Here is a 26,915-nt window from a genome sequence, read left to right as displayed (position 1 = left end):
GCCTCCCTATATCCAATACCCTTCTCATCTCTGTCTTTCCTTGCTTCTGTCAACTATGCCATTCTCTTCCTCTTGAGCAGACCCCCCCCCCATGTTTGCCCAACAGCCTCCTAACGCCACAAAATATCACATGCCTCTGAAGATCCATATCTTATGAGCCAGATAAGCAGGCAAGTGTAGAATTTAAACTTTGGATGATGAATTAAGATGAATTAAGAGCTATAGTTAAAGACCTCCTTACAAGACCCCCAACAAAACCAGCAACTATTCCTAGAAGAATTTACAATGCTTTTGGGTACATATGATTCAGGGCTACCTAACCTACATCAGCTTGTATACATGTTGGTCAGAACCTCAGATGCTAAATCTTGGGTAACAAAAACTAATTGGATTGACGCAGAAAGGGGTCTACAGGCTCTCTTTTATCCACAATAAATCTAGGGTTTAAAAAAATCCTGAAAAGTAGGGCAAAGCCTCTTACAAGCCATACCCCTAAACATTTCCAATAAAAATTAATCAGACTATAATTTAATCATGAAACCAAGAAAAAAGGTAAAAGTATAAGATTTTTTTTTGTGCTAGACTAGAAAATACCTCTGACAACATTCGGGAGTTAATAAAGGTGTCAGTGTAAAAGCAGCCCTTTTATCTCATTCTGTCAATGGAGTTAAGCCTGAAACTGAAGCCTAATTCAAAAATAGAAATTAGAATAGGAAATAGCACCTTTGCCTAAACACCTGTTGGTATATTTTAAAAAGGGTTTAGAATCAAAATGAGACAGAGTCTGAAATAAACTATGATCTTGCCGAACCAACAGCTAGGTGATACACCTTCCAAGCAACATTTTTGACAAGGATGCTGTAGACAGTATAAATAGAAGGGACACTGGCAAAACAGAATGTCCTATCTCATAAAAGAAAACCAGGGACAAAGGAAAACCCTCAATCCTGATCAAAAAGGGTACTCTAAAGAAGGAAAAAGCTCCCAATATCCTGACTTACCCTTAAATGCTCAAGTTGAATAAATTCAGTTGGTAAACCTACTCAATTCCTGGTAGATAGGTGCTGCTCTTACTACATTAAACTCCTCACTTGCTCAAAGTCTTTCTCAGACTAAACATGTGCACAATTCTTTCAGACAGAAATACAGATAGGTCTTTCAGACAACCCACAGACTTTTCCTAACTCCCAGCCCTTAACTGTAGCACTTACTCTCTTGAATGAAAAGCACTCCTTTCTGCTCTGTGATAGCACCCCTGCGAATCTGATAAGGAGAGACTTTCTCCACAGATGTAATTGTAATATTAAATGCTCAACAGAGGAACTGTTAAAGTTCCAGAGCACTCTTCTATTCATAATCAAATTGTGTCTGTCAAGATATACCTTTGCCCTCCTCAGTATAATTTATGCATACTCCAGATAAAGTTCTTGCCATCATACCTGACATTCTATGACCTTCAAAGTCCACTGACACAGAAAAAATAATTGGAGCAGAATGCAGAAAGTTCTACTTACCAAACAGGGAAGGGTTATCATTTTTTTCAAGACTTAAGGACAATCAATAAAACGTTTGTCCCTTGCTTCCCAGTTGTACCTAACCCAAATATCATTTTGGCATAATTCTACCTAAAGTTACGTTGCTTCCAAATAGTTAATCTTTGCTTTGCCTTTTTCAATGTGCCAATCCAGTATAGCACACTGTATTCAGTCATCGTGTCTCCTTCATTTCCTTCAGTCTATTATAATGTCTCAGTTTATTCCTGTTTTCCATGACTGTGACAATTTTGAGGAATACTGGTCAGATATTTTCTAGAATGTTCCTCACCTGTAGTTTGATATTTTCTCATGGTTAGACTAGGGTTATTGGTTTTGGAGAATCCCATAGAGATGCAGTGCCCTTCTCATATCAGTTGTACATGACATTCAAATGATTTAATCACTTGTGGTATCCTAGATTGGATCTTGAAGTGGAAAGAAGATATTAATTAGAAAACTAGAGAAAGCCAAATAAAGTCTGAAGTGTGGTCAAGAGTATGTGTCAAGTTGGCTTCTTAGTTTTGACAAATGTATTATGGTATCATTAGGGGAACCTGGGTGAACATATGAGAACCTTCTGTTTTATCTCTGTAATTCTAAAACTATTCCAAAATTACAAAAAAGTTTACTTTTAAAAAACGAAAGAGACATTTTCAGATGAAAACAGAGAATTCTCACCAATAGAATACCATAAAAGGAAGCCCTAAAGGGTATTCTTAAGGCAAAAGGAAAGTGGTTTCAGGTGGAATATCAAACGCAAAAAGGGGTAAAAAGCAACAAAAATGGCAAGTTATTGTGGTAAATGTAGGTTAATATTGTCTATATAAAAAAACTACAGTAATGTGTTGAGGGGTTTATAGATGTATAGAGTCAAAGTACATGATTGGCATTTAATTATAGAGGGACTTAGTAAATAGAGTTAAGTGTTATAAAGGCTTTGTACTCATAGAGTGGCCCATGGAGGTTATTAGAAGGCAGAATCATGGACTTCTTCTCAGACTTACTAAATCAGAATTCCTATTTTAACAGGGTCCTCTGTTGTGGGAGATAAACTTAGGAATCCCCCGGGGTTACACCAGTGGGTTGACAAGTCATAAAGAAATACAAAGTCATAAAATGTTCACACCCAAGCTTGGGTAAACCAGATTGACACTCCAAGAATAGCGGGGTGCAAAGACACCCTGAGAATAGGGAGGCACAAAGGTGCCAGGAATAGGGAGGTGCAAAGGCACCCCAAAATAGACAGAGAGAGGCAAAAGCCTGAAATAGAAACAGTGCAAAGGTGCCCAATACATAGAAATAACAAGATTAAATATTCAGGGTGAAAGCACCCCAAATTTAGTACTATAGCAGAAAAGTTCCTTTCATAGGAGAATAGGGCCAGGTTAGGTAAATTGGTGAATTGGACTGTGGACCACTGCGCTGCAGGCAAAGCAGCCCAGAGGGGAAATGGTTAACAAAAGAAAAGGTGCCTTGTCAACCCTGAGGTTATTTCCCCTACCTGTCTCATCCCTGAGGCTAGCTAAGGTAAACATAGGTGCTGCCTCATGTCCGCTGTAAACAACGCTCCTCCCAACTGCCTGGCGCCCGGATTTTGTTTTGTATTAACCCAAACCCCTAACCACAAATATCCTCAAGACCCCCTTTCCCTCACGACCACAAGTTAATGTTCACAGATTCATTGTCCCTTTGTGCGTGTCCATCACCATGTTTGTAAGCCTTCTGATCCTAATAAAAACAGGCAAGGACCCTTATTCGGGGCTTGTCTTTTCCCAGACACTAGCCATCTCTCACTTTAATCCTGCGTCCGCTCCTTTGCTGGCCAAAAGAGAACTTTAGACATAGAGTCTATGACACTCTGTGATTTATATACACATTAAAATTTGGGAAATTCTGTTCCAAAGGTACTTCTATTGTCTCAAAAGAGAGTAAAAGTACCAACTGACATTAGATTTTTGTAAATATAGAATTTATTTTGTAATCTCCAGGATAACCAATAGAGAAATAGTAAAAGATTATATAATTTCCAAACTAATACAAGGGAAAAGAGGATTAATAAAAATTATCAGTTCAAAATGAGGTAGGAAAGAGAGAAAAAGAAATGAGTAGGACATGTAGAAATCAGTTATAAATATGAGTGAGCTGAATATCCCTTTTAGAAGATGATGATTATCAGACTAGATTTTTAATGACAAAAACAATTACATGCTCTTTGCTGAGAATGCATCTAAAACAAAAAGCTATGAAAAGATTAAAAGTTGAAAGAAAAAGAATGGGAAAAGATATAACATGCAAATATTAACAAAAAGAAAGTAAGCACAGATTATTAATATTAGACAAAGTAGACTTTAAGACAAATGGCATAAAAAGGAATACTTCATAAAGATAAAAGATCCAAATCACCCAGAAGGTAGAATAATTCTAAATTTGTATATACTTAATAACATAGGTTCAAAACACATAAAGTCAAAACTGTCGAAAGGAAAAATAGACAATTTTACAGAAATACTGAGATATTATAGAACAGTTTTTAAGAACCAATAGAACAAGTTAGCCCAAAAATTGGTAAAGATACAGAAACACTATGTTTAGTAATTTGACCTAGTGTACATTCATAGAATGCCGTACCCAACTGGAAATCACACATTCTTTTCAAGCTCACATGGAACATTTACCAGAATTGACTGAATCCTGGGTCATGAAACAAGTCACAACAACTTTCAAAGCTGTGAAATCATGCTCTGACATGATGCAACTAAGCTAAGAATCAATAACAAAAACAAGACTTATTTGGAAATGAAGCATAATCCATACATCAAAGAAAATATTACAGTAGCAGTTAGAAAGTATTTTGAACTCAATGGTAATAAAAATACCACATATCAAGACTTACAGGAAACACCTAAAACCATACTTAGGAGGAAACTTTAAAAGTACATAGTAGGAGGCACCTGGGTGGCTCAGTCAGTTAAGCGACTGAGTCTTGATTTCAGCTTAAGTCATGATCTCACGGTCATGGGATTGAGCTCCCATTGGACTCCACTCTGATTGTGGAGCCTGCTTGATATTCTCTCTCTTTCTCTTTCTCTCTGCCCCTCCCCTACTTGTACACACACACACTCTCTCGCTCTCTCCCTCTCTCTCTCTCTCTCTCTCTCAAAATAAATAAACTTAAAAAAAAAGTATATTGTAGGGGTGGGGGCAATAGGGGAAAAAACATAGAGTAGAAAAGGAAAAAAGGCTAAAACTTTCTGAGCTAGGATTTTTATCTCAGAAGTTAGTGAATGAACAGAAAATAAATCCAAAGGATATACAAGGAAAGAGATAATAAAGACCAGAGACTAGGGAAATAGAAAACAAAGAGGGGACTGGCAAAACCAGTAGTGGTTTCTGTGAAGTGAGGGGAGTCCAGGTCCAAAGGCCAAAGAAACCCCAAGAAGGCTGTGTGGGTGGAGACTGATGTGCAGCCGGTGGCCAGGCAGTGGGAGAAGAGGCCAGACTTCCAATGGCGGATTTGAAGTGAAATGCTGTATGTTCTAGAGGAAACCCCCATCTACTTCTCCCTATGAAATAGTGAGTCTTTTCTTATTAATCCACTGTAGGTTTGGGTCTATTTGGGGGATGCCTTGAAGCACTAAATCCTGTTGTAAGGGAGGTGATAGAGAGAAACAAAGGCAGCTCAAAAGCACCTTGTCCTCTGATTTACACTAATAAGCACTCGTACCAAGCCTGTGTACCAGGCACTGCTCTAACTTTACCTGCTATCACTCATCCAGTCCTGCCAGCAGCACGACGATGCTGGTATGATTATCCTCACTCCATTTTACAACTGAAGGAGCTGGGCATCAGAAGGGCCCGGTGGGATGGCACCATTGGTCAAGGGAAATAGCCAGGATTGTGACCAGGCTTCTGACTCTGGAGACTGTGATCTTCCCCACTTCTCCGCACTGTCAGTATGTAGTATCAGGGTTCTCTCCACGGGGACGTGGATGGAATAAGAAGAATAGAGCCAGGAGGGGAGAGAGGACAACTTGCCCAGAAGTGTACTAAGTCATAAAGCCCATTAAATCCTATGACCCAAAGAGTCCCCCAGCATATTGGTGCCAGGAGTCCTTGATGCCAAAAGTGCAGAAAGCATCATAGACTCCTCCACTCCAGCACCACTCACACCTCACCCATAAGCAGTCTCCTCACGCCTCGCCCTGCCCCTTTCTCTCCACCTCTCCCACCAGCACCTAGACCAGACCTCTGTCAACCCCCCTGGACAAATGCAGTGGCCTCTCTGCTTCCGCTTTGGCTTATCACCCCTTACCTTTCTCCAGTCCCTACTCAGCAGTGAGAATTATCTTTTAAGTAAATATCAAATCATGTGCGTCCCCTTTCGTTTTCCCATCACACCGAGCATGCAATCCAGACTGACCGGTAAAACCCTGCAAGGTCGGGCCCCCCCTGACACCAAGCACTTTCCTCCCTCACTGGGTGGGCTCCCACCTCACTGACCTCCCTACAGACCCTGAAACACAGTAAGTTCTTCTTTTCCCACCTCAGTATCTATCCACATGCTGTGCCTACTGCCTTAAAAGATCTTCCCCTCTTCATTTGGTGTGGCTGGCTTCTAGTTTCCTTCTAGTATAAATGTCCCCTCCTCTGAGAAGCCTTCCCTGAGTGTCTTATCTAAGCAGGAATCCTATGTATATTCACTGAAAATTCTTTTATGAATTGATTGCTTGTGTAGTATTTGGGATAGAAGCTTCTGGAAGATAAGAACTCTGACTATTCACCTACTCTTCTAGCACTTAGCACAGCGCCTGGCACATGGTAAGCATTCACAAACAGTTTTGAATGGAAAAATGATAAGAATGGGTCCCAAACATTGCATATCATTTGGTGGTTGCTGGATGAACCCAGGTGTGGAGAGAGGAGAGAGCAGGGAGTCAGGGACAAATAGGTGACATGTCAGATTATGAGGGCATTTTATTGTTTTTATTTTTTTTTTTAATGTTTATTTCTGAGAGAGAGAGAGAGAGAGACAGAGCATGAGTGGGGGAGGGGCAGAGAGAGGGAGACACAGAATCGGAAGCAGGCTCCAGGTTTTGAGCTGTCAGCACGGAGCCCAATGCGGGGCTCGAACCCACAGACTGTGAGATCATGACCTGAGCCAAAGTCGGACACCCAACCGACTGAGCCACCCAGGCGCATTTTATGAGGGCATTTTAAATTGTGCAGGAGCTATTTTCCATTGGGAGATGGAAATAACAAATAATGACCATACCCCTTTGTCATTCTGTTCACATGTGTTCTAAAATGTTTGGGTAGGAGAAATGACAAGTGTCTTAAGCATGGCAGGATCTGGCTGTCATCAACCTCATTAATGAGGCCTCTTAAGCAATTTGAAGCAAAATAACTTCCACGCCAATGCCAAGCTTCAAAGAGCACTTGGAAGGAGGAAGTGGGGGAAGAGTAGAATCAGTAACTAGGTTGCTCAGAGAAGTCTCCTGTGATTAGAGAAAAAAAAAAAAAAAAGAAGTAGTAATTACATTTTGCTGAGACTCAGGATTCAGAAAGCTTGGTCTCGCCTTCATCTTGTCTATTTCAGATGGAGAGAGATGGAATAAAAGTAGATGTGGATGTAGCAGAAGGTAATTTAAGACCTTCCCTGGGATGAGTGGAGCAGTTTCCTCTCTGGAGGGAGCAGAGGGGGGTAGAGAAGGCGGTCTCTGAGCACTAACACTGCAGAGATGGATATAATCCCCTGTAAAAGACGGAGCAAGAGAAAAGCTGCAGGAAACTTGTCAGGAGTCTGTGAACCGGCCCAGAGCCTGGGGCTTGCTGACACTTGAAAAAGAGTGAGGAAGAGTTTCCCAGGCCTTTGACACAGAGAGAGGGCGGTGGTGGAGCCCTGATAAAGGCAAGTGGTCGGGGAGTGCTGGGGAAGGTGGCTCTGGAATCAGGCCAGTGGAGTCCAGAGTGGCTCTCTTTCGTTCTCTCTATAAGTTTGGGCAAATTACCCAGTGTCTCTGGGCCCCAGCTTGCTCCTCCGTGAAAGGGGCACAATAATAGTAGGGGGAAGTCAATGAGGGATGATAGGGGCTCAGCCCGGCACCCAGCACGGAGGAGCACTCGGCAAATGTGAGACTGTGATCTCTGCCCTTACAGCTAGTCACGGCCATGGTAGTGAGTAAGCCATTTGAGCCCAAGTGTGGACTTGCTCACTCGGCTTCCTTCTCATGGACCTTACCAGGAGTGGGAGAACTACAAACTACATTCTCCCGACTCCCTCCCAACTAGCGTTCTAGAAGCAAATTACATGTAACCCATTAGACATACTTGCACAAGAGTTGGAAGGTGGAGGGCGTATTCTTGCTTCTTTCAACTGTGTTATTAGCAAGCAAGACAGTGAAGATATGAGGGTTGTTTTTGTTTGTTTGTTTGCCTTTTAGAGTCTGTTCCCTGGGTGTCCAGAGGAAATGCGTCTTCCTGATACGAGTAACAGTCTCGGCGATGGGTTCTTGACATCATAGTCCTCATGGTGGTCTTGGCAGGTGGTAGAGCCCCTGGTGGGTCAGTTCTGAAGTATGCTGGGAGTCAGTTCTAGAAGCCCAGTCCAGAGCCCACATCTCTAGACCTCCCAACGATTTTGTAAACATCTTATGCCCTATGCTAAGCTCCTTCATAGTTAAATTATCTAGAGTCATGTCTGCTTCCTGCACTCAGTCCTAACTGCTGCTCTAGGTGTTTGCATTTCTTTCCTTCACAATCTCAATTATGTACCACATTTTTCTGCAAGTGAGAAAACATTTTAAAGCATCACTCACGACACCTGGTAATATTATTTTCCTGCTTTATTCACACCTACGGAAAGACTGACTAAATGTCCTTGCTCCAAATAACTAAGCCTAAAGCATTGACATCCCGTATGACATTACAGCTGCCCCAAACTGCAGCTGTAATGCTGGATGGGGATATCAAAGTCAGAGTAATCAGAATAGGGCAGACCTCACAATCCCAAACCGAGAAAGTGAAGCCCAATCAATACTGACTTTCTTATGGAATGTTGTAAATGGGAAGAGAACTTTTCCAGTATTGCCCAAGAAAGATGGATCATTGATGACTCAATATAAGTCTTCCCATTTTGAATCTTGGCAGATTCAGCCTTTTCATCGAGTGTGACTCAGCATGCCTCACTGAGACTGTATTACTTAAAAATAGCCACTCCCTTTGCAATGGACTCAAATCATTTTTGGAAAGAGGCAGAAAAGAAATATATTCTACAACCTTACTTTTCTTGGTTACCCTATTGATAAAAGATCATGCTGAGCCTATGACACCTCTGCTGGTGTGCTTGTCACTTCTCTATCTCCCAGAACACTCACAAGTTAGCACTCTAGACTTTTCTCAAGCCTCATAGGTCTGAAGTCATTTTATAAATGATTCAGTTCTACAGAACCTGAGAACCATACCACAGAGAACTGAGGACCATTTGTAAACCTATAGACCTGAGTCAAAATCTGAGCTTCACTCTATGAAAGCCCGCTAACCCTGAGACTCTTCTTCTGTCCTTAGAGCCTGACTTGCATTCCCACAAAGACAAACATACACTCCGATAAGTTTTTTTTTCAGTTTATTTATTTTGAGAGAGAGAGAGAGAGAGAGAGAGAAAGAGAAAGAGAAAGAGAAAGAGAAAGAGAATCCCAAGCAGGCTTCACACTGTTGGCATGGAGCCTGATACAGGGCTCAAACCCACGAACCATAAGATCATGACCTGAATTGAATTCAAGAGTCGGACGCTTAACCTACTGAGTCACCCAGGCACCCCAAACATACTCTCTTTGGTCAATTCTTAATTGTCTGCATGTGGCTTATTCAAAAAACCATGTATTCTCATTAAATTAGGAGACTAGTTGAAAAGACCAAGCTCTTGGATTTCAGAGATATGGGTTCAGAGGCTTCCTGGCTCTGTGGTCTTGAACAAGTTATTTCACCTCTCTGTTTCACTTTCCTAAGGAGCCAATATGAATACCTCCTTTTTGTGAGGTGAAAAATATACAAAGTAACTAAACTCAGTAAATTGTAGCAATTGATATTTTTTGCTGGAAATACAAACATGAGCAAGCCACAACCAAAAACCCTTTAGAAATATCTAGTAGAGGTGGGAATGCAAATTGGTGCAGCCACTCTGGAAAACAGTGTGGAGGTTCCTCAAAAAATTAAAAATAGATCTACCCTATGACCCAGCAATAGCACTGCTAGGAATTTACCCAAGGGGTACAGGAGTACTGATGCATAGGGGCACTTGTACCCCAATGTTTAGGGCAGCACTCTCAACAATAGCCAAATTATGGAGAGAGCCTAAATGTCCATCAACTGATGAATGGATAAAGAAATTGTGGTTTATATACAAAATGGAGTACTACGTGGCAATGAGAAAGAATGAAATATGGCCCTTTGTAGCAACGTGGATGGAACTGGAGAGTGTGATGCTAAGTGAAATAAGCCATAGAGAGAAAGACAGGTACCATATGGTTTCACTCTTATGTGGATCCTGAGAAACTTAACAGAAACCATGGGGGAGGGGAAGGAAAAAAAAAAAAAAAAGAGGTTAGAGTGGGAGAGAGCCAAAGCATAAGAGACTGTTAAAAACTGAGAACAAACTGAGGGTTGATGGGGGGTGGGAGGGAGGGGAGGGTGGGTGATGGGTATTGAGGAGAGCACCTTTTGGGATGAGCACTGGGTGTTGTATGAAAACTAATTTGACAATAAATTTCATATATTGAAAAAAAAAAGAAATATCTAATAGAGAAGGATACCATCTATATATAGGTAACTGTAATAGTCTGAATGAGATGTGCTGTATGATTGACGACCCCATTCAATTTAGACATCAAGCTTAAGTAGGAGGTAGCATTTCAAAGTGGACTAAGGCTTTGTCCAAAAATAGAGTGTTCCAGGAGAAGGGAAGAGAAAAAGCAATAGCATAGGGATAAAAACAAGCCTGATAGGCCTTTCTGGGGAAAGCCTAAAGGCCAGTTTGAGCTTGAATAGTTGGATTGCAAAAGCAGCTACAAATGCTTCTGCCTCCCAGCAACCACACCCTAGGTAACTCTGGCACACGGATGCTGAATTTGGTCATGCAACTTGCTTTGACCAGTGAGATGGATGGTAACAAATGTGATTCAGGTAGAGGCATGAAAAGCACATTTGGGCTTACCCTGATGCTGCACGTGAAATCTTTCTGCCACCATGTGAACGAGCCTGCTCTACCCAGTTGGATGATGATAAGAAACGTGGCCCAGTCGTCTCCACTGCCCCAGTCAACAGCACTGTCGGGGACAGCAACCGAGTGCCCTGCTGCTGGCCATAGATGCAAGAGTGAGCCCAGTCAAGACCAGCCAAAGAATCCTCAGCTGGGCCCAACCCAAATTATAACCCACAGGACTGTGAGCAAAAGAAATGGTTGTTGTTTTAAGCTACTGAATTTTGGGCTGGTGTATTAATGTGGCAAAAGCTTGCTGATAATGTGGAGCCACATTAGCCCCAAAGGTGGGGGCAGGTGAAGGATATGATATGCTATCCAGATAGAAGTGCACTTAGGAAATTGGAGGCACATCATAATTACTAGGTTAGGTAAAATAATTATTAATCTAAATATGCTTCAAAATAAGTAAGTTGATAAGTGCTTATTGAGTGTGGAAGGTAGCAATTCATAATATCCTCCACCTTTGCTACTCAAGTGTTGTCTGTGGGCTGGAGGCAGCATCACCTGGAGTTTATTGGAAGTATGGAATTCGGGCTCCACTCCAGACCTGTTGAATCAGAATATGAATTTCAGCAACATCTCCTAGTGATAAAATTTGAGAAGCAACTGTCCTATCCTAAAAATGCAAACTGAATCCAAATTGAGTACTCATTCACCTGGTCTTTCCTATTCTACTCAGATTTTTTTACTTCCTTTTTTTTTTTTTTAACTTTTTAAAGTTTATTTATTTATTTTGAGAGAGAGTAGGGGAAGGGCAGGGGGGTGGAAAGAGGATCCCAAGCAGGCTTCCGGCGGTCAGCACAGAGCCAAACGCGGGACTCGAACTCACAGACCACAAGATTATGACCTGAGCCGAAATCACAAGTCAGACGCTTAACCAAGAGCCACCCAGACACCCCTAGATATTTTACTACTTTAGATGCTTCAGTGTACCCTCTTTCCTACCTGCTTCCTACCATAGCTTTAATAAAAACAAAGAAAAACAAACAAATATGTGTGTGTGCTTTCTTGGGAACTTTGAGTAGGGCCCAATAAATAAAACTGCTTTCCTCACCCAGGTTTTGAACCAATTAAGAAAAAAGATAAATGATATGGCAGACAGAGGCCAAAATGTCATCTTAGTCACTGATAAGGTCTACATCAGAGATACTGCCAAATGGGGTTCCTATGCATCATCCAGAGTTAGCCAGATTTATCCACAACCAGTGCCAACCCAGAGCAGGCTCTCCACGGAGAAGGAAGAAAGGCCTGGTTGGGGGGAGGGAGAGGAGTGAGTGAGGGGCTGATGACAACTGGAAGCATTACCTCTGTCAGAGGAGACACTGAGAATGGTGATATGTATGCATGTGGTGGTGGTGGGAGAGACGTGTTCTGTAGAATGCAGTCAATGCAACTGCTTCAAACCCCAATTCTTTAGAAGTAACCCTCAGTGGCAACTGATTGATGGTATGATCTTCCATTAAAATGAAATAATGAAGATTGTCAATTCTGATTCTTTTAATGTTTCTTTATTTTTGAGAGGCCTCACGACCTCAGCCAAAATGAAGAGGTGAATGCTTAACCGACTGAGCCACCCAGGCACCCCTGTAATTGGTGATTTTTTAAAAACGAGATTAGAGTTTAGGTTGGGTGGTAATAACAAAGAACCTGTTTGAAAGTTTACGAACAAGAATAGTGCAAAACTGAGATGAAAGAAGAGTAGTGTCAATGTGGGGAAAACAGGGCTTTATTTATGAAGATTGGCATTTGGCCCCGGAGTGGAGAGAGCATTCAAACACCGCCATGGTACCCCACGAGCTGAAGTTGCCCCAAGACACTATACTATGGTTGCTAATAACATCGTGATAATGATGGTGAAGCCTTGCGAGGACTTACTGTGGGCCAGGTACTGAGCTACGAGAACAATATTTTATTTAAGCATCACAAGAAGCCAGCGAGGGCAGTATGTTTTATCACCAGTGTTCCAATTTTAGGGATGAAACCAAGACTTAGAAAAGTTGACAACTCATCCAAGCTCACAAACTGGTAAGTGGTAGAGCAGAGATTCAAAGCCAGGTCACCAGTTCACATTTGTGACCTTGTCCCTTTTATCCTTGTTTTGTGGTCACCTATATTAATTCCCTTTCTAAAAAATAACTTCTTATAATTATTATTTCAAGTATGACACATTTTTTTTATATTTCTAAAAATTTAGAAAATACAGATTAAAAAAAAAGTAAAAACAGGGGCACCTAGGTGGCTCAGTCGGTTAAGCATCCAACTTCGGCTCAGGTCATGATCTCACAGTTGATGAGTTCGAGCCCCGCGTTGGGCTCTGTGCTGACAGCTCAGGGCCTGGAGCCTGTTTTGGATTCTGTGTCTCCCTCTGTCTCTCTGTTCCTCCCCTGCTTGTGCTCTATCTCTCTCTGTCTCAAAAATAAACGTTAAAAATAATAACAATAAACAAACAAGAATCAGCTATAACTTCCCACAGCTATAATTTCCCACAGAGGGATAACCACTTGTTAAAATTGTGGCATATGTCCATCCAGCCTCTCTTTTGTGCACATATTTACTGGTTTTGTTGTTGCTGCTTTACAAAAAAGGGAACACATTGTAGGGGCGCCTGGGTGGCTCAGTCAGTTAAACGTTCAACTTCAGCTCAGGTCATGATCTGGTGGTTTGTGGGGTTGAGCCTTGCATGGGGCTCTGTGAGCCTGCTTTAGATTCTGTGTCTCCCTCTCTCTCTGCCCCTCCCCCACTCACACTCTCTCTCTCTCTCTCTCTCTCGAAAATAAATAAACATTAAAAAATTTTTTATAAAAGGGAACACATTGTATAATGTTTTGTTTTCTGCTTTTTACACTTAACAATGCATTATAGACATTTTCAATGTAATTCTAAATCTTGTATTCTTCTAAAATACCATCTTCAACATCGTATTTTTTTTCTGTTATATGAATCCATTCTAGAGTATTTAACCAATCTTCTATTATGGCTTATTTAGGTTGTTAAAATATTTTCACTGTTACAAATAATTCTGCGATGAAAATTTGTAGCCTCATCTTAGTACTCATACTTACTTCAGACCCTTTTTTGCCTACTCCAACGCCATTTCCTCTGCCCTCTTTTCCCCCTATGAGAACCTCCCTTTTTGGACGTTAAGGAGTGATAACTTTTCGTCTAGACACCTTTTTTCAGCCCGTGTTGCAGTTGGGTGTGGCCATATGTCTGAGTTGTAGTGGATAGAATGTCAGTGAACTTGAACATGCCATCTCCTCGTCCAAGCTCGAAGAAGCAGCTGTGGCTTCCCATCCCTCTGCCTCTAGCCACTGGAGAGTCGGAACAGCAAATACATTGTGGAAGGTGGCTGTATTCGTCAAGGTTCTCCAGAGAAACAGAACTAATAGGATATACAGAGAGAAAGAGATTTACTATAAGGAATTGGTTCACATGATTATGGTGGCCGAGAAGTCTGAGATCTGTGGTTGGCAAAGTGGAGACCTGGCAAGCCAATAGTGTAGTTCCTGCCCAAGTCCAAGGCCAAAGACAGGAGGAGACCGATGTTCCAGCTGAAAGACAGTCAGGCAGAAAGAATTCTTTCTTCCTCACCCTCTTATTTTGGATTGGATACAGACTAGATATGACTGACCCACTTGAGGAGGGCAACGTGCTTTAGCCAGTCTTCTGATTCAAATGTTAACCTCACCCGGGAACACCCTCACAGACCCACTCAGAAATAATGTTTTACCAAATATCTGACCACTCCAGCCAGGTCCAGTTGACACACAAAATTAACCATCAAAGTGGCAGAGTCACAAGATGAAAAGAGTCTGGGTGACTTGATTGCCAGTTAGAGAAGCACTTGCCAGAAAGAACATCTTCCTTACATTCCGCTGTGGGTAAAAAATAACCTATTATGTTGGAGCCATTATACAGATATTTTTGCTGTGACATGGAATAGATAGTGCTGAAAAACACACATTCAGCAAAATTGTACACGCAAAATGTTGCTTTTAGGAATATTAGGATTACAGTCAGATCACTAAACATTTATGTAACTTTGTAACCAGAGCACTAACAAAAACAGTCATTGGTACCTTGAGAGATAACTTGGACGGTCCAGGCAGGAAGCTTAGCGTGGTTAGACGTTGCCTCGAGGCTATTAAAATGCTATTAAAAAATAATTGTGGGAGATTATAGAGATGGAAAATGGATTTGCTGTTGCTAGGGATTAGGGGTGGTGGAAGGGGCTGGGCATGGCCGTGAAGGGGCAGCATGAGGGGGCCTGCGGCGATCCAACAGTTCTATAGCTTAGTTACGAGAGTGCCTATACTAATCCACTCATATGGTAACATTGAACAGAACTACACACACACACACACACACATGCATACAGTGCATGTAAAACTGGTGAAATCTGAATAAACTGTGGATTGTACTGATGACCGACGTCATTTTTCTGGCTTCGGTATTTTGCAATAGTTGTACAAAATATTACTTTTGGAGAGACAGAAGACAGGGTATGTGGAACCTCCCTGTACATTTGCTTTTGTGCAATTTCCTACAAATCATTTCACAATCAAAAGTTTAAAAAAAATGTGCAGAAATGCTATCTGTGCTTGTAGAAACAATAGAGATGGAAATGGAGCTCTGAGCCAGTGGGACTGCATCTAGGCGGCCAGAGCGGGGAAGGCAACCTGCCCTCAGCAGGGCTGGGGCAACCTGTCTGGGAAGGTGTCGCACTTCTTACTTCCTTAATAAATACCCAAAAGACCTCTTGCCTGTGTTTCAGCCAACAGGGCTTGGAAGGTTATAATTCAACTCCTGCTATTCAAGCTCCTCATCTTTCAGAGCATGTTAATGTTTTGAATTTGATTTGTTTTCTGTCTAGCCACTTAGACAGGTATACTTGGTGGCACGTGGATATTTTCAAAATATAAGCCATAATATATCTAAAGGACAGAGTTTTCTGGGAAGATTTGAATTATATGAACACACTTGCTTTTTCTGATGTTCAGGTGTACTTCTGGGACTAAGCTTCTGCAGATCGCTGATGCCCTTGTGTGTAAAGAAAGACACAAGCCTCGGGGCGCCTGGGTGGCTCAGTTGGTTAAGCTGGCTAAGTGTCCGGCTCTTGGCTTCAGCTCAGGTCATGATCTTGCAGTTCGTGAGCTCAGGCCTTGCATAGGGCTCTATGCTAAAGGCACAGAGCCTGCCTGGGATTCTCTGTCTCCTCTCTTTCTGCCCATCTCCCGTTCTCTCCCTCTCTCTCAAAATAAATAAATAAACATTAAATATACACACACACACACACACACACACACACACACACACACACACACACACACAAGCCTCAACCAAAATGGAGTCGGTGACTATAAAAGCCCTCAATTCCTATAACTTAACCATCAGTGTATAGGAATCACCAGGGGCATTTGTTTAAAACACAGGCTACCTGATCTCCCACTCTGAATTTCTGAAGGTGTTGGTCTGGGGATGAGGTCCAGGAGGTGTAATGTAACAAGCGCCCCAGGCGATGTGGCTGCTGTTTGCCTGAGGATCCCCGTTTGAAAAACACGGGCATAAATCCTCAACAAGGAGGAGGCTTGCCCACTAGCTTTTAAGTATTTAGTTGAGTTCCTGCTGAAATAGTGCAATTTGGCTGAACAGTGAGCTGTGGAAGAGACGAATAGAGGCGATGCTTCAAAGACATGCTGAGCAAACTGAAAAGCAAGTTAAAGCACCGTGACATTGCTTCCAGAAGCCCGGAATTGACAGCAGCTGAGAGTCATGCTGGTACCGGTGTCACCTCTGAATACAAAGAACGTTGGGTATTTTGACTTATTTCAGCAGGGATGAAATGTTAGGGAGGAAAATATTCCCCTAACTAGTTCCCTCCTCTGAAGCATCAGTGTGGAATAATAATGCCTTATATTCATGCATCAGCTTTCCAATCACCAACTTATTTGAAGCCATCACAAGAGAGATCTTTTAAATCACCTGCCCTTAGGCAAATGGTACATTTCTTGAAATTCCTTGAATGTTGAAAAATGTACTTTTGAAAAACACATTCCAAGTTCTTTATAGCTGAGAAACATTTCCTTCTCAGGCTGTTAAGAGATGTCCGGCTGAAATAAAAGTGAATACAAACGGAGGCAGAAAGTTGGTTAGCAGATGGTTAAGACATCGAGGAAAATTCTATCCCCAAGTGACACTGAGCTGCATTTGAATTTATAAAAATTATGAGACCCAGGTTTTTCCAAACACCATCCTGAACCTTAATTGAAGAACACGCTTCTTAGTATACTCTTGGATACTCTGGGGTCTGGTCCATTTTTAGAATGTGGGTTTGGAATATTCTTGGCTTCTCAAGGACAAAGACTACAATCCATTTGTTTTGTTTATTCTGCATTTAGTATCTCATCCGATGTACGAAAGATACTCAGTAATTTTGGAAGAATGAAAGCTCTCCTAGAATGCGCTAACCGAGGGGAATCCAGAATGAGTGGGGAGGGTATCTCCAGGCCCCTTCCTTCTTTTTGCTAATGATTTGCTCAGACACACAGAGTTAACCAAGCTGAATGAGGTGGTGGTGGGATTGCTGTAGGCCAGAAGGAACAGTGCAGCGTAAGAACTGCAAGTTCTCCTCATAAAGCTGGAGATCTTCAACAAATAAGACCAAGTTCCTAGTCTGGCTGCTCTAATTGGGCATCTGAATCACATTTAATTTAAGGTTAATAATAACAATACCAATATGTTCTGTGCCCGACCCTTTATTTGAATGACCCCATTGAATTCACACACCAACACCTATGGAACAGACATTGTTGTCTGTAAGGGACTGTGTTTGTGCTCGCTCATCCTTGCCTCCCCAGCCACTACTACATAGTGGATACCCAAATAATAGTGCTTCGGTAAATGAAGCAGTGAGTAAGTGAAGAAAGTGAGGCTCTGGGAGGGAAAGAAACTTGCCCCAGTGGCACAGCCAGTCAGTGGGAGCTGCAGTTTGAACCCAGGTCTGCCTTCTGGAGAAGCCCACGTGACTTCATTCCCTCCCGTCATCTCTGAAGAAAAGACATGGTTTCATTTTATAACAAGGGGACTTAAATTATAAACTCATCTTCTGGTGCCTGTTTATCAGATTATCTGTATCTTCTGTGTAAGACTTGTTTCCTCAGACTTCTAAAAGTCACAACTTCGAGGACACACTGAGTCCCTCAGAAATGACAGATAGCTTGTACATGTGCAGTGGCAGTTCTGAGTGTAGACGCATGACCAAGCCTACAAAAGTAAAGAGAGTAGAAGAAATGGCAAACTAAAATATGTAATAAGGATAAGATGGACTGAAGGAGCAAGATCAAGTGAGATATCATAATGAAGGAAGTGGTACAGACCTGGCTGATGATGGAGACGCCAGTGGAAGGTAATGGAGTCAAACACATCATGGATGCCCTTCAGGGAATAGGGAGGTTTCTTGGAAAACCCATGAGTAACTGAAATTTCATTTTCTACATACCTTCTACTCTTATATTTAAGGCATATTTACAAAGATTGGTCATATAGTTGATCAGAAAGACAGCCTCAATAAATTTTGAAATATGTTATTTCCAGAGACCAAGCACCACCACCCCCACCCCCACCCCGCAGAAAAACAAAACAAAACAAAACAAAAAACAAACCTTAAGCAATCAGGAATGTTAAAACTGAATTTTAGGGGCACCTGAGTGGCTCAGTCAGTTGAGCATGAGACCTCGGCTCAGGTTATGATCTCACAGTTCGTGACTTCCAGCTTCGCGTCAGGCTCTGTGCTGACAGCTCAGAGCCTGGAGCCTGCTTCGGATTCTGTCTCCCTCTCTCTCTGCCCCTCCCCTGCTCATGCTTGGTCTCTCTCCCTCTCTCTCTCTCTCTGTCAAAAATAAAGAAACTTAAAAAAAATCAAATAAAACTGAATTTTAAAAACAAAGCAAAATTAAACAATGGAACAATTAGGAAATGATTTCATACCTAAGCCTATGCATACAGGTCGCATGATACTCAAATGGCAATGTATAGACTTAAATGCTTTCATTATTTGAAAAAGTCTGAAAACAAATGAAATAAGTGGTCAATTTAAGAAACTAGAAAGAGAACAAAATAAAGAAAGTAGGATAAGGTAATTAGTAAACACAAAAGGTAAAATTAATAAAATAAAAAATCCAAGATAATAGAAATAAAATACCCTTAACTTATTTTTGTAAGAACATTGAATATTAATAAACAAATTAGCTGAAAAACTAATTATTAGCAAATCAAACCCAGTAGTATATTGAAGGGCTGGTATACCACTTCCATGTAGATTTTATGTCAGCATGCTAGAATGGTTCCACATTATGAAATATATCAGTAAAATTTATTACATCAAGTTAAAGAAGAAAACTGTAATTAAATCAATAGATGCCAGTAGAATGGACCAGAGAGACCTAACTGCATTCAGCACTCTTCTGGTTTTGAAGCTTATTTATCATCCCTACATCTGTTCTACACTGAGATGAGAATTCTCCTAGTAAGAATAAAAGCAGAATGCTCCTGACTGCAACCTCCCTCCCCCTCCCCTCCCCGCCAGAATATTTCTTATAAAACAGTAAGTACATAGTTGTATTAACGAAAATCCTATCTTCTCTACTTTCTTCATTGTAAGTCTTCTTAGGCATATGGTGGAGGATTCCCTCTTGAATGCAAATCATTATACAGGCATTCTGACTTGTGCACACAAGAAATTCTAGAAGTCTTTAAGTGGGGAGAATGCCCATCTCAGGAAACGGCACCACCATCGGTCCATGTGCTCAGGCCAAGAAACCAATGAGCCACCTTGATTCTTTCCCCATCCCTAGCCCCTCATCTAATGCATCAGTGTCTTAGTCACCTCAGGATGCCATAACGATATACTGCAGGATGGGTGGCTTAAACAACAGAAATTTATTTCTCACAGTCTAGGAGATGGAAATCCAAGATTGGGTGCCAGTAGGATTAGTTAGGGTAAGGAGCCTCTTCCTGGCTTATAGGAAGATGGCTCCCATCTTGCTGTGCCCTCAGATGGTAGTGAGAGGAAGTTCTTCCTCTTCTTATAAGGGCACTAACCCCATCATGAGGGCTCTACCCTCATGACCTCATCTGATCTAATTACCTCTCAAAGGCTTCACCTCCTAATACCATCACACTGGGGGTTAGGGCTTCGACATTTGAATTTGGAGGCAGGGGAGACACAGACATCCAGTTGATTACAATCAGCAGGTCCTGAGGCTCCAAGTTTAATTTTTTTTTAATGTTTATTATTTTTTTTTTAATTTTTTTTTTCAACGTTTATTTATTTTTGGGACAGAGAGAGACAGAGCATGAACGGGGGAGGGGCAGAGAGAGAGGGAGACACAGAATCGGAAACAGGCTCCAGGCTCTGAGCCATCAGCCCAGAGCCTGATGCGGGGCTCGAACTCACAGACCGCGAGATCGTGACCTGGCTGAAGTTGGACGCTTAACCGACTGCGTCACCCAGGCGCCCCTTTAATGTTTATTTTTGAGAGATACAGCATGGGGGGGGGGGGTGGTGGAGAGAGAGAGAGAGAGAGAGAGAGAGAGAGAGAGAGAGAGAGAATACAAAGTAGGCTCCAGACTCTGAGCTTTCAGCACAGAGCCCAATGCAGGGCTTGAACTCATGAACCATGAGATCATGACCTGAGCCGAAGTGGAATGCTTAATTGACTGAGCCACTAAGGCACCCCCTGAGACTCCAACTTTAAAATACATCCCCACATGTAGCTACTTCTTACCCTATCCACACTGTTCTAAATACCATGATCCCCCTCCTAGACTTTTGCCACGCATCTTCACTGGTCTCCTGCTTCTACTCTTCCCCCATTGCAGTCAGGGTGATGTCTTTAAACATAAGTCAGGTCTTGTTGCTTTCTAGCTCAAAATCCTTGAATGCTTCCCACTGTGCTCAAAATACAAGGCAGCTTCAGGGCCTCTGATCTCACCTGCCACTGTGCTCACTCCACTCTGCCATTCTGGCCCCCCTACTGTTCCTTAAAAACCCAATGCTCCTTCCTACCTTGGGCCTTTTTGTTTTAGTTGACTGCTGGGAATGCTTTTCTCCTGAATCTTTGCATTGCTGACTTCCTTTAGGGTTCTGCTCCACGTCACTGCCTCAGAAATGCCTTCCCTGACCACCCAATGGCAGCTCCTCTTATCTCGAAACTCTAACTGATTTGTTTTTTTCAAGTATATATCTCTGCCTGACAATTGTTATTTGGTTTTGTCTGCCCCCCACACTAGAAAGCTCTCCAGGAAGGCAAATATTTGCCTTATTCACAGCTTTATTCCTAATGCCTGGAAGGAACTTGGCTCATAATTGGTCCTTACTAAATAATTGTTGGATGAGTAAGTGGAGATTTCTTCGTTGTTGTTTCCATAGATTGCCAGGCCCTAATGTTGGAGATCTCTGATTTGAGGTCTGAGTGGTATCTCTGGTTAGGGTCCCCAGGAAGCAGACTCTGAGATGGAGATTAGCAGGCAGGAAGTTTATCAGCATCTGTGAGAAGAAGGGAAGAAAGCAGGATTGGGCAGAGGGAGAAGTTGAGTTTTGACACAGTCTTAGTAGGAGCCTCTGCCAAACCTACAGGGAATTCTGAAGATAGGTTGACCTTTGAGGCTGTCCCAGGCTGGAATAAAGGGACAAGGCAGCCCTCTCAGCTGATGCAATTCCTTTGGACAGCTGAGGGCTAGCCGCCAGAAGCCCTCCCAACAGCTGGGGAATTAAGTCCCTCACTTCTGTGTGGCACACCAAGACATCTTCCACAAATGAGAAGACATGTGGTTTAACTATGGCAATGCCAAGGAAGTTTATGGCCCTTTACCTAAAGATCTCATAATGTGACATCTATTGGCAATGTCACAACTCCCCAGGGACTGGTTCTTGGTCTGCCAAATCCAAAACTCCTGTGAGTTCTGATGGTGCCAGCACATAAAAAAATGGACTAGTCTTAGTAGTACACTCACATTAATTGACGTTCTGAGATAGCAATGCATACCAACTGGATGCCGATTAGTTTTACAACGAGTGACATCACTTTCATTAAAACTACAGCCACCAGCGACTTGCCCATTCTTTCCAGAGCTACCTAAACACAGCTTCCTAGGCTATCTCCTGCAGAACCCTAGAGGCTGCCATTCATGTGGATGGTTCTGTCCCTCACACACACAGTGCACCACTGTACCAGCCCTGAGGAACCATTAGGTCGATTGTTGAACATGGAATCAGAGTGAGGAAAGTCAGGTAGGAAGAGCTTAGAAGTGGTCATCAGATAGCATGGTCTGTGACATTCTTCCCCACTGCAAAGATAGTCTTGCCAATAGAACCACAATATTATATGAAGTCTGTTGGCCAAGGTTCCATTCCAAGTGTAGCTTTTGAATGAAACCTCCCTTTAATCATGTTTATAACCAAGAGAAAAGGGTACACTTTACAGACAACTTCATTGCCTCTTTGCATATAATTCCGTTTAAATAATGAAATGCTAGCTAAATAAAAAAAGCTAAAGCTTATTTTTCAACATTATTCCAATAAGACTTAAAAAGCGCTTTTGTTTTTCAAAAATAAACAACAAATATATGCCAATATGTTCTATTTTTCTTATGGCCCTTGGTGTGTAAAATGCTCTGTGTTAATTTAGGTAATTAGGAGACCAAAAAGTTTGCATTTAGTTTGATAAATGAAAACTTGAGTTTAGGATCAAACAGATAACAGTTCAAGCCCCACCTAGTCACTTAGCAGCTTAGTGATCTGGGGCAAGTTCTGGGTCCTCTACACCTCAGTTTCATCAGCTATAAAATGCCAATAATAGTAACCAGTTCATAGAGTAGCTTTGAGAGTGAGATAAAATTACATGAAATAAAACAGCATCTAATCCGTAATGTATTTTCCAAAGTGTTGAGTATTATTGATTGAGTGGAATCAGGGGTTGGCAAACTTTTTCCATAAAGGGCCAGGTAGCAAATATTTTTGACTTTGAGGGCCATGACATCTCTGTCCCAACTATTCGACTCTGTAGAGTAGTGCAGAAGTAGCCACAAATACTATATAAATGAATGGGCGTGGCTATGTTCCAATAAAACTCTATTTACAAAAGCAGGCAGTGGGCTAGATTTGGCCTGCGACCATAGCTTGCCATCTCCCAGACTGGATGAATGGATTGATTTTGTGGCACCATAGTACTATAAATGCAATACTTTTACATCCTTTTTTAAAAAATTTTTTAATGTTCACTTATTTTTGAGAGAGAGACAGAGCATGAGCAGAGGAGAGGCAGAGAGAGGGAGACACAGAATCTGAAGCAGGCCCCAAGTTCCAAGCTGTCAACAGAGTCCGATGCAGGTCTCAAACCCACAAACCATGAGATCATGACCTGACCTGAAGTCAGAATCTTAACCAACTGAGCCACCCAGGCTCCCTTCCATCCTTTTTATTGTAAACTCTAGGATTAATGCTCAAGGATTCCATGAAAGTTCATCTGCCTCTCCTTGCCTCTCTCTTAATGAACATGCAATAACATCAACTCTACGGGGAAAAAAGCAGCTTCTACCCTATCTCTTCAAGCTCACAGCTTCAAAACCCAAGGAAAAAAACCCTAAATTTGACAAGTGTCCTTACTGGACTCAACATAACATACCCAACGTATTGGAATCGCTATTTTACGTTTTCCAATGTGCTAACAGGCCATATAATTAGGCTTATTATTTGTGCCTCCACACGTTCCTCTGCATTATTGGAGCTGAGTTCTGCCAGCTGTGAATCTTCGCAAAGAGTAGGTGGCATTCCCATTTGATGTGAATACGGAGGGCTCACTCAATTACAGCTCCTTCCAACTTGAAGAAATAAGACACCCCCTCAAGCATTTCAAAATAGTTATTTATAATTAAGGCAAAATAATCCTGTTATCTGGAATTTCATCTCAATGGCTTTGATAAATGTATCAAAAATTACTCCTTACAGTCTGTAGTGGATTGAATTTTACCTCCTCAAAAAAGATATATCCATACCCTAATCTCCGGAACTTGTGACTATGACCTTACTCAGAAAAAGAGTCTTTACAAGATTGAATCCTGTTAAGTATAACAAGACAAGACCATTATGGATTAAGGACAATTGTCCTTAGAAGAGGCAGAAAAGGAGAGACACAAGGAGAAATGGAGAAGGCTCTGTGAAGGTGGAGGTTCAGCTCCAAGCGATGCAGGCACAAGCCACGGAACACCTGGACCCACCAGAGGCTGGAAGAGGCAGGGGAGGACTCTCGCCCGAGCCCTCAGGGGGAGCACAGCTTGCCAACACATTGGTTTTGGACTTCTGGCTTCCAAAACTGTGCAAGAATAAATATCTGTAGTTTCAAGCCACCGGGTTTGTAGTGATTTGTTATGGTAGCCCTAAAAAAGCAGTACACAGTCCGGATAAATAAAATGGAGTCAAAACGAATAAAATAAAATAGAGCCAAAAGCAAGGCAGATCGTTTAATACAATCATGAAGTTTCAAATTCAAGCACTTAGCCAAAATGTCCAACCTACTAAACTGTGGGTCTTCTAGGCACATATCACTGTGAACGTGTGTGTTCACATCATTGGTAAGACAGAATTATATTGGAGGCTTGTGTTTTGATTTCCCCAAAGACACCAAACCTGTCTCTTTTCTAAGGTCTTATCACTCCCGTACATCATTCAGGAACCATGAGGCCATTCAGTTGCCCACGACAACTTTTCCAAGTACGGTGTTAGAAACAAAGCAGGAACTTCATATAGACAAACACGCGTCCCTGAATAAGCCACTGTTGTCTTGGTTATTATGACCTTGCCTAATCCCTCATTCAGATACATTCAGCAAGCATTTACTGTGCACCTAGCAGGGTGCTGAGCAGTCAAAGATCAATCACATGTAGTTCTTGTGGTTTAGTCAAAAAAACCAAAGTCGACTGAGAGATGCATGTGATGAGTGGAAAGGTACAGGAGCACAAATAGGGGCACCCCTCCCCCAGCAGACAGGAGGAGGAGGAGGACATGACACCTGGGCTGAGGCTTGAAAGTTTGGTTAGCTGAACTGGGGGCCAAGACGTGTGGCGTAAGGGAGCAAGAGTAAAAGCGGAGAATTTTGGAAAACTGCCAGAGGGTCAGCACGTCTGGATTGGGGATCTCTTTTACGGAAAGACTAGCTATGCAAACAGAGCTGCAAAAGTGAAAAGCCTTGGCGAGGGGTTAGAACTTCACCCTTTAAACAATAGAGCACCATTAAAGGGTTTTGCATTGGGTTTGCACCCTTTCTTGAGTGTTCCCCTATCAGATTGCTTTTCGGAAACGTTCATCGGCTGGTATGTGGACGCTGGGTCACATCGGGTAGCCAGGGAAACCAGGTAAAAGGGCTGTTGCTGCCACCGATCCAGACTTTCAGAAAACCTAGCAGCAGCAGTAAAGGTGGAGAGGAGGAGAAAGTCTAAATGAATATGTAGGAGTCAGTCTTAAGACTAGAATGTGGAGGGCGGGGGGAGGGAAGAGTAGCATTTGAGAGTCACTCTGTGGAGGTTTTGAACTCCTGAGAGATTAAGTACTGTGTTTTTATTCATCTCTGTGCCAGCCCAGCCACTGGTCCAAAATATATCTTCAATTTGTTAGTGGTTGAATCAAATTTCCTAGGTTTCTCTTAGAAAGTGAGGTTCTAGGTACTTTGCACCGTACTCCTGGAATACCCTTCACTTTCAAGTATATAAAGCTGTTATGAGAAATAATTTACAGCTCTCAGAAGGGCCTCCTGTTTTTGTTCGTCCGCCCATTTAGCGGCTTCTTACTGGATTAATGGCCTGATGCATGAATCATAGTGACTGCCTGTGCAGAATTAAGTGCTAACAGGAGGTTTTGGGAGAACCAGCTCTGATGCTGCCTGGGCAAAGGTCAGACGGGGCTGAAGCCCCCAGCCCCTCCAACCAGCCTGCCCCCCCCCCCCCCCGCCCCGGGGTCTCTCAGAGGCGTCTGTAGCATACATATTTTACTCATTCAATACAAAGACCCCTGTTCTTGTCTCTCTAGCTACAAATCCCTAAAGAGATTCCTACAGCACTGCCAATTGAAGCCTTTTTAAATCATTTTGTGACTGAGTGGGCAAGCAAAGCACCATAGCCCCAAGTCTGGACACAACTGAATAGCAGACTGGCTTCCTGAAGCCAGAGTGGCTCCAATGGGCTTTGACAGACAGGCTTTTAGACCTTAGACCAAGAATAGAAAAACAAAACACAACCAACCAACCAACCAACCAAACAAACAAACAGAAAAAGTAGGGCTTAAAGCTATGCAGAAGAGCAGAGGTAGCAACAGCATGGAGTCATTCAAGAGGGAGAGGTGACCTGGGGCCAGATTGCCCAGAGAAAACCTTGCAGAAGTGCCTGGGTGGCTCAGTCAGTTGAGAGTCCAACTTTGGCTCAGGTCACAATCTCGCGGTTTGTGGGTTGGAGCCCCACGTCGGGCTCTTGCTGACAGCTCAGAGCCTGGAGCCTGCTTCGGATTCTGTGTCTCCCTCTCTCTCTGCCCTTCCCCTGCTCATGCTCTCTCTCTCTCTCTCTCTCTCTCTCTCTCTCTCTCTCAAAAATAAATAAACATTAAAAAATGGAAAGAAAGAAAAGAAAGCCTTGCAGAGATGGCTTGGATTAGGTCTCTAAAGAAAGAATTTAACCAAAGTTTTGGGGAGGTGTTCTTGGCAATTTGTGCTGGATGATTCATTCATGGGCCATGCATGGCGTAATGCTTAACATCCCCAACTTCTGCTCCCTAAGTACCAGTAGGTCCAAAATGCTCCCTGACATGCACAGGTTTTCAAATACCCCCTGCAGGAGTGGACTTTCCTCAGTGTGGACCACTGATGGGTAGCAAAGGGATGTGTGAGGGTGATTGAAATGGAGGAGATTCAGATGGGGAGGAGGGGCACATGAGACTCATTCTGGGACCCTTGGTAGAGCAGAGTGTTTGTGGTAGACGATGCAGTAGGAAAACAACATTTAAAATGGGCTAAAAATGAAGTTTATCGTTAAATACTATTCACAACGTGTTCGAGAGGCCCCAAAAGATCATTTAAAAAAAA

At 42.4% G+C, this 26,915-nt stretch overlaps 1 long non-coding RNA gene across 1 annotated transcript in view; it reads left to right on the top strand.

Moving 5' to 3' along the window:
- LOC123596109 overlaps positions 1-26,915 on the top strand; it is a 41,863-nt gene that overhangs the window by 3,648 nt on the left and 11,300 nt on the right. The window lies entirely within an intron of this gene.

Source organism: Leopardus geoffroyi, chromosome B1 (assembly GCF_018350155.1).
Source record: "Leopardus geoffroyi isolate Oge1 chromosome B1, O.geoffroyi_Oge1_pat1.0, whole genome shotgun sequence".
Taxonomy (NCBI): Eukaryota; Metazoa; Chordata; class Mammalia; order Carnivora; family Felidae; genus Leopardus; species Leopardus geoffroyi.
This window is presented reverse-complemented; position numbering and strand designations above follow the sequence as displayed.